Source organism: Giraffa tippelskirchi, chromosome 5, assembly GCF_054371585.1.
Source record: "Giraffa tippelskirchi isolate mGirTip1 chromosome 5, T2T-mGirTip1v1.2.pri, whole genome shotgun sequence".
Taxonomy (NCBI): domain Eukaryota; kingdom Metazoa; phylum Chordata; class Mammalia; order Artiodactyla; family Giraffidae; genus Giraffa; species Giraffa tippelskirchi.
The window spans coordinates 25840002-25854570 of record NC_137279.1 but is presented as its reverse complement, the minus strand read 5'-3'; the positions used below and the strand labels follow the sequence as shown (position 1 = coordinate 25854570).

Genomic DNA, 14569 nt, shown 5'->3' with positions numbered 1-14569 from the left:
TGGAAGGGCTGCTGCTGAAGCTCCAATACTTTGGCCACCCGATGTGAAGAACAGACTCACTGGAAAAGACCCTGATCCTAGGAAAAGGAAGAAGGTCAAAGGAGAAGGGAATGACAGAGGATGAGACGGTTTGACAGCATCACCGACTCAATAGACATGAATCAGAGCAAACTCCAGAAGATAGTGGAGGACAGAGGAGTCCAATGTGATACAGTCTATGGGGCTGAAAAGAGTCAGACATGATTTAGCGACTGAACAACAACATAGGCTCCAAGAACCAAGAGGTGCTATTTCCTCCAGGTGTCTCTGGATTGAACGTATGTTTATATAACTACAGGGTGTAAAAACTGATCTCACATGTGAAAAGGACTCCAGACATCCATCGCATCCTTTGCTAGAAACAAGTTCCCAGGGACCTGGTTGGAAAACACAAAACCTAGAAGAGGTAGAATTCCCTAATCCATCCCTGCCTCATCTTTTATTTCTCCCAGATCAGAATTTTTCATTCTTCCTCTAACATAGAATGGTGCCTTCTCCATAGAGATGACACATGACTTGCTACCAGACATTGTGCAAAGCTGTTTTCTAAATGCCAGTCATTTCTTCTTTTTCACGACATCTTCACTTATTTGCTTAGCTTGGAATTGTAAGGATGAAGTGTTTCCTTCTAGTTAAAGTAGTAATTTAAACATGAGAGGTTAAGCATGCATTTATGTCGGTTCCTTCCCAAAACGCCAATAGAATTATAAAGTAATTTATTTTTAATGTAGAAACCCACAGGGGCAGAGGAGGGATATGATAGAAGACAAAAAATCTCAACACGCTTACAGAAGCAGGAAGAATGATGTACAAGGATAATTATCTGTCTTAAGGCAGGGAAAGCTGAAAATGGGGTGCCTGCAGTGTAGGCAGTGGGCAGGAGTGTAGCCTGCAGTGTAGGTTACAGTCCAGGCCGTGGAAATCCAGAAAGCCTCAGGTACTGGAAGTACAAGGCTTCTCTGAAAGGAGGGCTGGGAAACAGGAAGCTGGGCTGGAAGTCTGTAAGAAACACTTTGATTGCCCCCATTCCTTTCTGTTATGCAGCAGAAAATGTCAAGTACAATTCAGGGAGCAGTTGAACCACAAAGTCCCTGGACTCATGAATGTCAGTCACAGCTAAGGGTGAGAACAAAGGCTGTAATGAAAATAGGGAGATTAAGAGAAAATCTGTACAAGGGGACTTTGTGGTGGTCCAGTGGCTCAGACTCCATGTTCCCAATGCATGGGGCCTGGGTTCCATCCCTGATTAGGGAACTAGATCCCACATGCTGAAACTAATGATCCTACAGTTTAGTTCAGTCATTCAGTGGTGTCTGACTCTGCGATCCCATGGGCTGCAGCATGCCAGGCCTCCCTGTCGCCAACTCCCAAAGCTTGCTCAAACACATGTCCATTGAGTCGGTGATGCCATCCAACCATCTCATCCTCTGTCATCCCCTTCTCCTCCCACCTTCAATCTTTCCCAGCATCAGGGTCTTCTCCAATGAGTCAGTTCTTCGCATTACGTGGCCAAAATATTGGAGTTTCAGCTTCAGCATCAGTTCTTTCAATAAACATTCAGGACTGATTTCCTTTAGGATTGACTGGTTTGATCTCCTTACAGTCCAAGGGACTCTCAAAGAGTTTTCTCCAACACCACAGTTCAAAAGCATCAATTCTTCAGCGCTCAGCTTTCTTTATGGTCCAGCTCTCACATCCATACATGCCTACTGGAAAAACCATAGCTTTGACTAGACAGACATGCCACAACTAAAACATCCCACAGGCCACAGCTAAGACCCGCTGCAGCCAAATAGATAAATACAAATAAATAAACATTTAAATAAATAAATCTGCACGTGGTATCTCTCCACTCAGCTCTCAATGCTGGCAATTTGATCACCCTGACACATCCTCTTCCTGAGATTCTCCTTAGGAAACTAGTCATCACAAAGGAAAAACCTATAGACAGAAGCACACAAGAGTTCCTGCAGAACCCCTTCCAAAAGCTGTGAAAGGCCAACAAGTAGACAATGCCCCCCCCAAGCACGTAGAGCTTCCAGCCAGCTGGAGAGCATCACCTGATTATGACAAGACTGCTCAGAACCTGCTGATCCTTGAGGCAGGCCTCTAGGCCCCAACCACAGTGGGCTCTGGAGCCAAAGGCCTGAGTTCCAATCCCAGCCCAGCCCCTTGTCAGCTGTGAGACTTAGAACAAATGCCTTTTAGGTCACTTCACAATACCTACCTCCCAGGTGGAGGATTCAGGAAGAGAACACTTGTACAACTATTTGGAACAGTGCCCAGAATATGAAAGAACTACCTAAATGTCTAAATAAACTCGAGACAGCAGTTCTGTAGAAACTCAGTGTGTTATGTATGGTTGCAAAAAAATGTTAAATAGAGATGATTTTGTACCCATGAAATTATGGGGTACTTATCCAGAGGAACAGAAAAAGTATATAGCTCTTAAGAATTTGAAGTGACTGAAGTTGAAAACAAATAGATGAGCAGCAGTACTAATCAAGTATCGGAAAATATAGAAGAATCAAGATCAAAATTTTTCATAAAAAGAAAACTAGAAGTTTAATCCAGGAGCTAAACATTAAAACAACAGAAGTTCTCCAAAGAGGAAAAAAATGTGTTTATAATTTTTTAATAGGAAAGTTTCAGGGCTTCCCTGGTGGTCCACTGGTTAAGATTTTGCCTTCCAATGCAGGCGGTGTGGGTTCGATCCCTGGTCAGGGAGCTAAGATCTCACAGGCCTCAAGGCCAGAAAATCAGAACATTAACAACAGAAGCGATATTGTAAGAAGTTCAATGAAGATTTTAATAAAAGGAGTCCATATCAAAAAAAATCTTAAAAAAAAATAGGAAAGTTTCAAGCTCCCAACAGAGTACCCACAGGTAAAACAAAGGAAAAGGGGAACCAGGCCTAGAAGCACTGTGAAGTTTCTGAATATTAGGGATAAAGAACAGATAAAATTCTGAAAACAAAAACAGGTATTTAAAATCAGAATAGCATCAAGTAATTTGATACAGGATCAAGCATCAGGTACATGAAGAGGTACTCAAACCACTACTCATCAGGAAAATGTAAATCAAAACCACGAGGAGATATTACTTCATGCCTGTTAGAATCAGTTCAGTCACTCAGTTGTGTCCAACTCTTTGCGACCCCATGAACTGCAGCACACCAGGCTCCCCTGTCCATCACCAACTCCTGGAGCTTGCTCAAACCCATGTCCATCGAGTGGGTGATGCCATCCAACCATCTCATCCTCTGTCATCCCCTTCTCCTCCTGCCTTCAATCTTTCCCAGCTTCAGGGTTTTTTCCGAGTCAGTTCTTCGCATCAGGTGACTGAAGTATTGGAGTTTCAGCTTCAGCATCAGTCCTCCCAATAAATATTCAGGACTGATCTCCTTTAGGATGGCCTGGTTGGACCTCCTTGCAGCCCAAGGGACTCTCAAAAGTCTTCTCCAACATCACAGTTCAAAGGTATCAATTCTTTGGCGCTCAGCTTTCTTTATAGTCCAACTCTCACATCCATACATGACTACTGGAAAAACCATAGCTTTGACTAGATGGACCTTTGTTGGCAAAGTAATGTCTTTGCTTTTTAATATGCTGTCTAGGTTGGTCATAACTTTTCTTCTAAGGAGCAAGCATCTTTTAATTTCATGGCTGCAGCCACCATCTGCAGTGATTTTGGAGCCCAGAAAATAAAATCTCTCACTGTTTCCATTGTTTCCCATCTATTTGCCATGAAGTGATAGGACCAGTGACCACGATCTTAGTTTTCTGAATGTTGAGTTTTAAGCCAACTATATGATCACACTTACATGTAGAATCTGAAAAGCTGATATTACAGACAGAGAACAGTCTGATGGTGCCAGAGGCGAGGGGTGAGCAAAATGGGTGAAGACGGATAAAAAGTTAAAAACTTCTGGTTATAAGATATATAAGTTTGCAGAATATAATGTATACCATGGTGACTACAGTTGAAAATACTGTTGATAATACTGTACCATATTGAAAGCTGCTGAGAAAGTAAATCAAAGTTCTCATCACAAGAAAAATTTTTTTATCATTATGTGAGGTGATAACATTAACTAAATTGATTGTGGTAACCACTTTTCAATACATATATTTTCCAAATATATATGGTGCATGCTAAGTTGCTTCAGTCATGTCTGACTATGTGCAACCCTATGGAATGTAGCCCACCAGCCTCTGCTATCCATGGGATTCTCCAGGCAAGAATACTGGAGTGGGTTGCCATGCCCTCCTGCAGGGGATCTTCCTGACCCAGGGATCGAACCCCCATCTACTATGTCTCCTGCACTAGCAGGCAAGTTCTTTACCACTAGTGCCACTTGGGAAGCCCAAATATGTGTGTGTGTAAGTATGTGTGTGTATATATATATATATGTACGTGAAAGTGAAAGTGTTAGTTGCTCAGTGGTGTCTGACTCTTTGTGACCCCGTGAATTGTAGCCTGCCGGGTTCCTCTGTCCATGGGATTCTCCAGGCTAAAATACTGGCATGGGTTGCCATTTCCTTCTCCAGGGGATCTTCCTGACCCAGGGATTGAACCCAGGTCTCTTGCATTGCAGACAGATTCTTTACCCTCTGAGCCACCAGGGAAGCCCCATATAAATATACATAAGGAATTCCCTGGTGCACTGTTACAGCCAGGGTTCAATCCCTAGACAAGGAATTAGGATCCCACAAGGCACATAGTGCAGCCATATATAAATAAATAAATATCATACAGATATAATCATGTTGTACACTAATTACATGTCAATAAAACTGGAAAAAATAAACCTCAACATATGTAAGAGAACTGAAATCGTATGTTGTGTATTCTCTGACCAAATGGATTCAAACCAGAAATCAGTGACAGGAGATAACAGAATTCCAAGGACTTGGAAATTATGCAACACATTTCTAAATAACTCACGGGTCAAGGAGTAAGTCTCAAGAGAAATCAAAAACACATTGAATTGAATGAAAATGAAAACATGACCTATCAAAGTTTCTGGGACACAGCTATCACTGGGAGAGGAATTTATAGCACTAAATGCATACATTAGAAAAGAGGTAAAGTTTCTAATCAGTGATCTAAGTTCCCAGCTCAAGAACCTACAAAAAGAAGACCAAACTAAGCCAAGAACAAAAGCAGAGGGAAGGAGACACCAAGGAGCAGAAATCAATGAAACTGAAGAGAAAAATAGTATGGAAAACTGATGCAACCAACAGGCTGTTCTTAGAAAAGATGGATAAAATTGATCAACTTCCAGCAAGACAGACAAAGAAGAAAATAAAAACAGTATCAGGAATGAGATGAGGATCAAAAGGTTAATAAGGGACAACTGTATACACATACGGAGAAGGCAATGGCAGCCCACTCCAGTATTCTTGCCTGGAAAATCCCATGGACGGAGGAGCCTGATGGGCTGCAGTCCATGGGGTCGCTAAGACTCGGACACGACTGAGGGACTTCTTTCACTTTTCACTTTTATGCATTGCAGAAGGAAACGGCAACCCACTCCAGTGTTCTTGCCTGGAGAATCCCAGGGACGGGGAAGCTTGGTGGGCTGCCGTCTATGGGGTCGCACAGAGTCGGACACGACTGAAGCGACTTAGCAGCAGCAGCAGCAGTATACACATAAATTCGACAACTTCAAGAAACAGATTCACTTAATTTAAAAACACAAACTATAACAACAACTCACTCAACATGAAATAGGTAATTTGAATAATTCTGTAACTATTAAGGAAATTGAATTCATAATGCAAAAACTCATGAAGAAAGAAATTCCCAGGTCCAGATGGTTTTGCTTGAGAATTACACCAAATATTTAGAGAAGAATGAATTTCAATGTTATACAAAGAATAAAAAGCATACAGATAAGAGGAAATAAAATGGTCTCTATCTGCAGATGGAAGAGTGTCTATTTAGAAAATTCCAAGGAATCTGCCCAAAACTCTTAGACTAGTGAGTTTATCAATCACAAAATACAAGATCTACACACACAAGTCAATTATATTTCTTATACTTGTAAGGAACATGTGAACAAAGTTAAAATATACAATACTATTTTACAATCATTCAGAACAAAATAGTAGAAAAAAATCTAACACGTTCAGAGCTTTCATGCTGAAAACTACACAATACAGATAAAAGCAGTCAAAGGATATCTAAATAAATAGAGAGACATATGTTCATAATTGGAAGATTCAGCACAGTAAAAATGTCAAGTTTCTCCAGATGGATATACAGGTTTAAAATAATTTGTATTAAAGTTCCAGCAAAGTTTTTTTGTAGGTCTAGACAAGCTTATTCTCAAATTCTAAAATTATATGGAAAGGCAAAGGAACTATAATAGATAAACAATTTGAGGGGGGATGCATAAAACTAGAGGAATTAGTCTCAACCTGATTTCAAAACTAATTGTAATTAGCTGCAATTAATCAAAATTGGATATTGGCACACAGTCAATTGCCCATATGAAGGCAAGAAAAAGATAACACATAGATTGATGAAACAGAGAATCCAGAAATAGGCCTACTCTCACAAATATGCCCAATTGATTTTTGATAAGATGCGAAAGCCATTCAATGGAGGAAATCACAGCGTTTTTAACAAAGATGCTAAAGGAAGTGGATGTTCAAAGGAGGGGGTGAACACCCTTGGCCTAACTCTCACGTATTATATAAAAATTAATTCAAGGACTACCCTGGTGGTCCAGTGGTTAAGACTCCATGCTTCCAATGCAGGAGGCACGGGTTTGATCCTCCTGTTTGGGAAAGTTTCACATGCTACATGGTGCGACCAAAAAAAAAAAAAATTAATTCAAAATGGATCACCATCTTAAATGTAAAATATGAAACTATGAAACTTTTAATAAAGAAAATAGAATAGTGTTTTAACATAGCCAATAATAATATAATATCTGTGTATGATGACAGATGGTAACTAGACTTATTGTGGTTACCATTTTGTACTGTTCAGAAATATTGAATTATTATGCTGTGTACCAGAAACTAACACACAGTTGTAGGTCAAACTATGCTTCAAAATCAAACAAAATCATAGAAAAAGAGGTCAGATTTGTGGTTACCAGAGGCAGGGGTGAGGAGAGGAGGCATTGGGTAAAGGTGGTCAAAAGGTACAGACTATAAGACTATAAATAGTAGGGATGTGATGTACAACATGACTAATATAATAAACATTGTTGTATATTATTGGCTTCCCAGGTGGTGCTAGTGGTAAAGAACCCACCTGCCATAAAGGAGACATGAGACTCGGGTTCGATCCCTCGGTTGAGAAGATCCCCTGGAGGAGGAAATGGCAACCCACTCCAGTATTTCTTGCCTAGAAAATCCTATGGACAGAGGAGCCTGGCCAGCTTCAGTCCAGAGGATCACAAAGAGTTGGACGTGACTGAAGTGACTTTGCACGCATGCACATTGCATATTATATAAGAAAGTTAAGAGGGTAAATCCTAAGAGTTCTCATCACAAAAAAAAAATTTTAATTTTATATCTATATGAGATAACAAATGTTCACTAAACTTATTGTGGTCATCATTTCATGATGTGTGTAAGTCAAATCACTATGCTGTACACCTTAAATTTCTATAGTGCTGTATTTCAATTTATCTCAATAAAATTGGGGGGGAAAGTAAAAATTAAGAAAACAGGAGAAATTCTTTGGGATCTAGGGCAAAGAGATTTGACATAAAATTCATGATCCATAAAAAGGATAAACTGGTAAACTGAACTTCATCAAGGTTAGAAACTTTCATTTTGTGAAAATCTCTGTTAAAGGGACAAAAAGACAAGCTCCAGACTAGAAGGAAATACTTGCAAATACAAATTCAACAAAGGACTACAATCTCGAGTTTACAAATAACTCTCAAAACTCAATAGCAAAAACCAAACAATCCAATTAGAACCTGGGCAAAGACATGAGCAGACATTTTAAAGAGGATATACAGATAGCAAATAAACACATGAAAAGATTTGCATCAATAGCCATCAGGGAAATGCAAATCAAAACCACCATGGCAGAAATAGTGACAACACCAAATACCATTCAAAGATGCAGAGAAAGTGAATCACTCCTACACTGGGAAACATAGAATAGTCCAGCCACTTTGGAAGACAGTATGGCAACTTCTTAAAAACAAAAATAGGCCAGGAATTCAACAGTTGCACTCCCAAGAATTTATCCCAAAGAAATGAAAATCACATTCACATAAATACCTGTACACAAGAGTTTCTATGAGCATTATTCATCATAGTCCAAAACTGGGCATAACTCAGATGTATTTCTATGTGTGCATGGTTCTACAGTGATCTATCCATACCATGAAACCCTATTCAGCAGTAAGAAGGAGCAAACTATTGATTCACCCAACAACCTGGATGAATCTCCAGAGAATTAAGCTGGGTGAAAAAAGCTGATCCTCAGCGGGTATATACTGTATATAAATGGGTATATAAATGACCCCATTTATAGAACATTCTCGAAATGACAGAGATGGAAAACAGGGTCATTCTCTGGGCTGTGTAATTGTTGCAGGGAAGGGCCAACTCTGACTCCATGTTAGATCTGTGTCTTTAACTTTGCTTCTAAGGGCTTTTGTTCACTAAAAGGATACTGTTTGTACACAATGGTCTGCCTCAAGGACTGCTGCCCCACTGCCTGAATATTAAACCAAAGTGCCTTTGTTCAGGACCCTGTTCACTTGTGGATGGCTACAAGAAGGAAGAAATTAACACATCCCCTCCCCGAGGTTTGCCATTCTAGGAGATATTTGCAAGGTTAATGGCCTTTTTACTTTATTTCCTCACCTCCCACAATCTCTGTTCTATAAAAGACCTTGGCATCCTGACCCTGATAAGATGGTTTTTTGAGACCATTAGTCCACTACCTTCTCAGTCTGCTGCTTTTCTGAATAAAGTTGTATTTCTTGCCTCAACATCTCATCTCTGATTTATTGGCCTTTCATGCAGTGAGCAGAGCAAGCGTGGACTCAGTAACATAAATATTATACCATCATTACCACTGAGGGAAACTGGGCAAAGGAGACTTGGAGTCTTTGTATTATTTTCCTACAACTACACATGACTCAACAATCTCAAAGTTCAACTTAAAATGAACCCCATGGGACTTCCTTGGTGGTTCAATGGCTAAGATTTTGTGTTTCCAATGCAGGGAGCCAAGGGGCCCCAGTTCGATCACTGGTCAGGTAACTAAGATCTCACAAGCCGCAAGGCATGGCGAAAAAAACTTAACAACAACAAATACAAGGAGGTCATCAATATGAAAGCCAAGACAATGATTACTTTTAGAGGGAAAGAGGGCAGCTGGGATTGGGACTGGGTGACTGGCAAAGTTACATTCCTGTCCTGGATGGTAGTTAGGGGGGAATTTATATTATTCACCATTGTTCTGGGTGATTTTTTTTTTTTTTGTATCTGTGTTGTTTTACAGTAAATTTAAAAAATAAAAGATAACAGCTTCTCTGTCTGATTGCTGATCCAGAAGTTAGCAAATGTGAGAGAAGTGGCCTAGCCAATCTGCTATCGACAGGCAATGGAAACAAATAATAAGCACTCATCATCAGCCACGAGTGGCTTCCCAAGTGACTCAGTGGTAAAGAATTTGCCTGCCTATGCAGGAGACGCAAGAGATGTGTGTTTGATCCCTGGATCAGAAGACTCCTTGGAGTAGGAAATGGCAATCCACTACAGTATTTTTGCCAGGAAAATCCCATGGACTGAGAAACCTGGTGGGCTATAGTCCATAGGGTCACAAAGAGTCAGACAGGACTAAGCAACAGGACACAGCAAGCAAAAGCCACTAAGGGTTTGTTTGTTGTGCTTAGTTGCTCAGTCATGTCCCACTCTTTGTGACCCCATGGACTGTAGCCTGACCACGGGGATTCTCCAGGCAAGAATACTGGAGTGAGTTGCCATCCCCTCCTCCAGGGGTTCTTCCCAACCCAGGGATCAAACACACGTCTCCTGCTTTGCAGGCAGATTCTTCACCATCTGAGCCACCAAAGAAACCCAAGAGTTTATTTGTTACCATGACATAAATAACCCCGACTGACGTGCCCATAGTGGGAACGTGCACAGGTAAAAGTTGTCTGGACTTCAGGACTTAGACATGGGTTACCAACAGTGAACTTGGCAAGGAACAAGCCATGTGCCCTTGGGGAGGGCTTGGAGAGATTAATACAGCAAAGCTTCAGATCAATGTTCTGTGTACACCCTGAGGCCCACACCTACTCTACACTCAGCTCTCTTCTGTGGACTACAGTCATTTCTACTGTACACAGAGGAAATAGGCACAGAGAGGTTCAATAACTTATCAAGGTCACACAGCTGGTTGTTGGCACAGCTGGTTAGCTAATATGTTTACATAAAAATTTGAAGGATTAGGTACTCAAGAGCCCATCAGTGATAGGATTTCTTGGAATTTTCTCTAGTTTTTCTCAAGTTACTAGTATAATTTCTAGTTAAGAAATAAAAAATGTCTGGTTGGCTCAGTGGTAAAGAGCCCACCTGCCAATGCAGGAAACACGGGTTCAATCCCTAATCTGGGAAGATCCCACATGCCATGGAGCAGCTAAGCCCATGCACCACAATTATTGAGCCTGTGTTCTAGAGCCTGGTAGCCACCACTACGGAAACCTACACGTCCCAGAGCCCATGTTCCACAACAAGAGAAGCCACCACAATAAGAAGACTGTGCACCACAACTAGAGAGTAGCCCCTACCAGCTGAAACTAGAGTAAAAAAGTCCTTGCAGCAACAAAGGCCCAGCACAGCCAAAAATAAAAATAAATAAATTTTTTTTTTAATTAAAAATTTAGGACTTCGCTGGCAGTCCAATGGCTAAGACTGTGCTTCTATTGCAGGGAGCAGGATTTGATCTCTGGCTGGGGAACTAAGATTCTGTATGCTGCATGACGTGGCCAAAAAAATAAATAAAAATAAAATTGCAAATTCTGTGTTTAAGGAATCACACAAGCATTGACACTGTGCCTCGGTGTAAGGTAGCACACACAGGTTAAGCATTCACTAGGAGCTGGGCACACCCCAGGCCTAAGAAGTCCCAGAGGGACGGAGGGCCCACAGTACAGGCTGCCCTTTCCTGGGCTGCCGTGTGAGCATCTGTGAGCTCCACACCCCTACCTTCTATCTCTCTGCACCTTAACCCTGCCAGGGGCACCTAACAACAGCCCTTAAGTGAGACGGAGCAGACATGAACCACACAACAGCTGGCGTGGACGGACTCACTCAGCTTTGCCTGGGGAGGGGCAGGGGGCCTACAGCTGCAGAAGCCCTTCCCTGCCCAAGAATGATGGCGTTTGGTAACATGCTTCCAGCCGAAGCCCAACCTGCTCCACTCCCTTGCCCCTCTGTCAAGGAATATTTCCTATCAGAAGGCGAGGTGGTTTAAAAAAAATAAATACTTACACATAAAGCAAAGGTCAGAGCCACAACCCTAAGATGTAGGCAGGCGTCAAGAGCCACTTAAACGCTCTTTAGAGTCCTCAGGGCCCCACTTGACATTTAGTGACCTTCACATCCAAGGCTCAAGCTGTAATTAAGAGCGGGGTGGGGGGGGGGGGAAGCCCCTGCCCCGGTGGCTGGGCTGAGGGCCAGGGCTGGCTGACAAGTGCATGGTGACCAGCTGGAACCCCTGGCCAGATGACTCAGAAGGCAAGGGCATCACAGAGGGCCTCGGCCCAATGAACAGGCTTGCCCGGTTTAGCAAATAAGAACAGAGAACACTCAGTTCTACATTTTCATTTCAGATCAACAACAAAAAAATTTTTCATAGAAGTAGGCCTCCTGCAATATTTGGGTAGTTACACTTTAAAAAGTCACTCCTTGTTATCTGAAATTCAAACATAACTGGACAGGCTGGATCTTATCTGGCAACTCTACCTCTGAAGCAATGATATTTAAAAGAAAAATCCCCTCATTTTCCCCTCTGCCCACAGAAGTAGGCCATAGTATAGAATCAGGCAGAATGTTCCACCCACCTTAGAGGCTGCAAACCAGCCTTTTCACACACCTGGTTTCTATTCCCAGCTCATCAAGGGCTCCTCTAAGGACACTTTACCCCAGAAATACCTCTCAATGGATCCCCAGTGAACTCTAGGGGCTTACTGGGTGTCTGGACATCATAGTCAACAAGGAGATAGACAGGTAAGGTACCACTGCTCCCATGGTGCTGACACTCTAGAGAAGCTGAGAAACTAGAGCATCTCAGGCAGTGAAAAAAGACCAAATGACTGAGTATTAAGGGAAGGAAGCTGCAGGGACAACATTTAGGCTGAGAGCCATATGGCTACTGGAGGGAAAATCAATGCTGGCAGAAAGATTTGTATGTGCAAAGGTCCTGTGGCAGAGGAGAGCTTATAGAGTCCAGGAGCAAACTGACAACTGCCATGGCTGGAAGAGACAGCAGGGAAAGGGAGAACCTTGTGCAGGGGCAGGCTGGGGCCAGAGGGGTTTCTGAACTAGAAAGGAGTTGGGTTTTATTCTGGGTGCTCAAAAATCCTTGGGGGGTTTTTAGAGGGACATGATGGAATCCAGAGTGGTAAGCACAGCCCAGAGAACATACACAGTATCACAGGCTGCCAGAACAGGGCTAGGAGGAGTCAGGTAAGGCGTTTAGGATGTAAAATCTAAGATTTGTGCTCTCAGAGCCCACCAGCGCCCCTCCCCAAGACCCTGCATGGAAGTCCATAACCAGGGAGCACATGACCGGGAATGACCCCCTGCCTCACCCCACATCAAACCTGCTCCTTACCTGACCAGCCACTGGAGTAGGAGGGCAGACCAGGAAGGTAAGAGACAAACTTATTCCCACTCCATTCTTTGACAACAGGTTGCAGGGTCCGTTTCCCACATGGCTGGGCGCGTCCTGCCCCATCCTCACGAGTGGGGGCGTAAATCGGGGCACGCCGGGGCCAGGGCGCCTTCTGGGGCACCGTCTCCAGCATCTGGGGGTCAGCGTTATCAGCCCAACCGCGGGGAGGCAAGGCTGCTGAGGCATTCTGAAATTTCTAGAACCCTGGCTTCGTGGACTTCCGCTCCCAGGGCCCAGCAGGTCAGGGGGAGCCGGGCGTCTCCCCAGACCACTGCTTCTCTGCCGTCGCCTCATACCGAGGTAGGGGTGCCAAACCTCTGTCTTCGGAGCGGGGAGCTTAGGAACTTTCCTTGAGCCCCTCAGCCAAGCAGCTCTGTGGCGTCGCGGCTCCTTTGACCTTAATCAGCGGTAACTGGAAGCACCTGGTTCCCCGGGCCCTGAACCGCGGCGCGAGGAGGGCCCCCTCTGCTGGCGGCTGTCAGCATCGCAGTCTCAGGGGCACTCTGGGTCCCCCTCGCCGCCTCCCACCTCGCCGACGCGCAGACCTGGGCGGACCCGCTTCCAGGAGTGGTGACTCCAGCTCTCGCTAGAGTCTCCACCACCATCCCGGGGCGTCTGGGTCTAACCCATCCTGGGAATTCCAGACAGTTCTCATCCCTCGTGAGGTGGCCAAAGGCGGCCGCGCGATTCCCTGTTTCCTGATTCTGTCCCCAGCAACGCTCTGCTGTTGTTTCTCACCGGACACAGGTGGACGGCCAGTTCCAACACGATCTGTAAAGCTCCTAGAAGGAATCCACTTCTGGAGCAGGTCTTCCTTCTCCCAGCAGCGTCAGGTACAGCCTGATGCTCCAGGAAATCATCAGAGATTGACGCTGGTTGATGCGAATTTGAGGCCCCAGTGGCGCCCCTGGGTCCCTTGTCTGGCTGAGGCTGAATGCTTATTTTCAGTCCCTGCTATGACCCTAGGCCTTGACCTCTGTGGCATTAAACTTGGTGGGACACGCAGAACTTGCTGCCAGTGCAGGAGGCCCAGACCCATCTGGGTATTCTGATTCAGGGGATGTGGGGGTGGAGGCCGAGACTTGTTTATCAGCCAGGTGATCCTGGAGGTGAGTACATTAACTGACCTTAAAGAGACACAGCAGTAACTGATTTATACCCATTAGAACGCAGGAAGGTGGGTACAGTGGTCAGTCCCTCATACAGCAAACAAGGGACAAAACTGAAGTCAATGACTAACCCAAGGCCACATGGCCAGTAAGGAGTAGAGCTGAGATTTAACCCAGCCTGGGCACCTCTGAGCCTGTGCTTCTAAACCCTCACTTCCTCTGACCACATGTCTGGGGTGGAGCAAAGTTCCACAGCTGATTGCTGTGTTGTGGGGGTTGGGTGGGACCACCCTCCATAGCCGGGTTTCCACCTGCAGGTGTCTTGGGGAAGGGTGGTGGGAGGAGCAGTGGAGGGGAGAGTGAGAAATAGTGAATGTTGGGCCTGTAGGGCTTGTGTCCATTTCCTGACCTACACCTGCCAGCTGTTTGACCGTGGACAAATAGCCTAATGTGAACCTCTGTGTCATCTATGAACTGGCTATTGAGGTACCACGCAGTTGGGTAGTGACAGGAGAGGGGAAGTGCAGGGC

At 44.0% G+C, this 14569-nt stretch overlaps 1 protein-coding gene across 1 annotated transcript in view; it reads right to left on the bottom strand.

Annotated features, from left to right (window-relative positions):
* Positions 1-13432, bottom strand: part of KAZN (kazrin, periplakin interacting protein) — a 1354882-nt gene extending 1341450 nt beyond the window's left edge. The window contains exon 1 of the mRNA XM_081492179.1: positions 12871-13432. The gene's annotated coding sequence lies outside the window, so the exon portion shown is untranslated. The remainder of the gene's footprint in view (positions 1-12870) is intronic.
* Positions 13433-14569: the final 1137 nt, after the last annotated feature.